The 2,426-nt window shown below is 35.5% G+C and overlaps 1 protein-coding gene across 1 annotated transcript in view; it reads right to left on the bottom strand.

Moving 5' to 3' along the window:
- Positions 1 to 1,265: 1,265 nt before the first annotated feature.
- LOC136260428 (uncharacterized) overlaps positions 1,266 to 2,426 on the bottom strand; it is a 41,868-nt gene continuing 40,707 nt past the window's right edge. The window contains exon 8 of the mRNA XM_066054150.1: positions 1,266 to 1,275. The gene's annotated coding sequence lies outside the window, so the exon portion shown is untranslated. The remainder of the gene's footprint in view (positions 1,276 to 2,426) is intronic.

Here is a 2,426-nt window from a genome sequence, read left to right as displayed (position 1 = left end):
CTTGGCACATTTAGACCAGTGACATAATAATATTGTTGCAATAAGGTTTTTAGTCTTTGTCCTTATTAGCTACGTTTTTTGTTCAATGGAAAGCTTGAGGTTCCACTATATACTGCAACTTTGGTATAATAGCTGGCATTGTTGTTATGACTGATACAACAGCACATTGTGAGCCTGTGTGTGAATGACACAGTCATGATGTTGTAGCATTGAAAATCTTGTAGCTCTGAACAGGAGATTACAAACTTACTCAGCTATGTTAGGGGCAGATCTAGGATTTCCTAAGATGTTTGGCACAATGATGAGAAAGCAGTGGTCAAAAAGAATTAAGAGGTTCAATTTCAGCATACACTGTAAATTCAAAAGTATGAATTACAAACTGAACGGATGACTCCTGTGGCAACATACTGAGTATGACCCTCATACTCAAGTTACCACAGGAATTATCCCTTCGGTATGAAGTTGAATTTACAGTGTATATACACTGGTCTGTGTTACTTGTAGTTAAGAAGAGTTTTAATGATGAATGTCATGTTTAGGCATGAGGCTATTATGCTCCAAAAATTGAGCATTATGCTTTTGAGCAGTGCTCAAAAAATCACCTATTATGCTTTTGAGAATTGCCCATTATTCCCAAAATTATGCCACCATAATTGGCCAGTTTATTGCTGTATCAGACCATTTTCATTGATGTTTAAGCTTCAAATAGTCTTGAATTCTCTAGCTGGTTGCTGTATTAGAGAATTTCATTTCAATATGACTGCTTTATTAGAGTAAATAATATTCAATGACTGTTCTATTAGAGTTTCTGACTGCTCTATTAGAGTATCTCGATCTTTTTTAACGGAATTGCGCAATCTGCAGATTTTCCTACTGTTAAAGCTTTATAATCACCTCAAAATGCTAGCATAATTCCTGATTTCCACACATACCTATTATGCCCGAAATTATGCCAGCATAATCGCCGCATCCCTAGTCATGTTTATAGAGCTCTTCACATGCTTTCACCAACTTATTAAAAGAAACATGTAATTATACTACAACTGTTACCTCCCATGTGGCATACCAAGAGTCAGGACAACATATGCATGGCCTCACTTTTATGCTGCAGCAAGTCTTGCACAATTTAAACTATATTTATATCACATATGTTAACATTTCACTGCTGAAAAGCAGTAACTAGTTGTTTTTTTCTATATACTAATGTAGTCCTTAAAAAAAATTCTATTAGATAGTTGACTGTTCTATTAGAGTATTTCTATTTTTAGCAGCATTTTAGTGGTAATATAATACCCCTCTTGTTGATTCCAGGAAGAGACTATATATATAGCTCTTCCCATCTTTTTATTGCCCATGTGTGCTTAAGATACAGTCGCATTTGTACTGTAGCTTATAGTGCGCATACCCATCCAGTTTCTCCCACAACTACAGGATAAATCCTATGCTGAGAGGTTGACACTATTATCATTATCACCACCCCAATACAGATGTCTGAGAGGTGACCTAATTTTCCTTTATAAAATTCTTAATAACTACTTCAAGTCAACACAGATTTTACTGATTCATATACTTTCTCAACTACTACCACCAGGGGGCATCAGTAATTCAATTAAGTTGTTTAAGGAACGGTCAAGATTATGTATAGATTAAGTTAGGATCACCAATGATTGGAATAGCTAGCTTACCTACTTCAATATGTTATTTATTTATTATTTGCTTTACAGCATACATACAAGATATGTACAGTATAATCATTAGTAGTCGTTAAAATCTAGTGTATGCTGAAGGTCCATCCAGTGCCAGTGGCCAGGAGTAAGTAGTTATATAGTAATTATTAAGATTAGTTATATAATGTTGTAAATAGTACCTCAAGTAATACTTTTAAATCGTTGTTAGACAGTTAAGATTTAAAAGTATTCAAGATTTATTTTTGGCCGGGATAAATGGCCACCATTCCCAACACTGGTTGGAAGTATGTATATACCAGCATTTGAACTACAGTTTCTCAACAACACATGTACAACAAAGAGACAGCTAAGGGCAAGGACCACCAGTAGCTGGATACAATTATCTATTAATTACCTAATTGTATTGGCTTTAATAATGAATGGCCTCCCGCCCACACCGAATAACGAAAACATCAGGACGGGAAACTACAATCTCATTTGGAGTGGCCTACTGAGACCAAGTGCATTATGGTGGCATGCAAAAATACGTGTAGCCTATTTTATCCCACTGAAGCCATACACCAAAGTAAATAACTGGGAGTATATGGTAGTTAAACCCCAGTACATATATGGAAAGTACACATTTAGTTAAAAGAAGTGTAATCAAAGCAAATTGAAGCCATACACACTATAAAACTACATGTAGTGAGGGGCAACAGCTAGGGAAATAAGTTATAGTTAAACCCCACCATGAGTAGG

This window comes from Dysidea avara, chromosome 7 (genome assembly GCF_963678975.1).
Source record: "Dysidea avara chromosome 7, odDysAvar1.4, whole genome shotgun sequence".
NCBI classification, from domain to species: Eukaryota; Metazoa; Porifera; class Demospongiae; order Dictyoceratida; family Dysideidae; genus Dysidea; species Dysidea avara.
The sequence above is the reverse complement of the archived record's forward strand: the minus strand, read 5'-3'. Positions and strand labels throughout refer to the sequence as shown.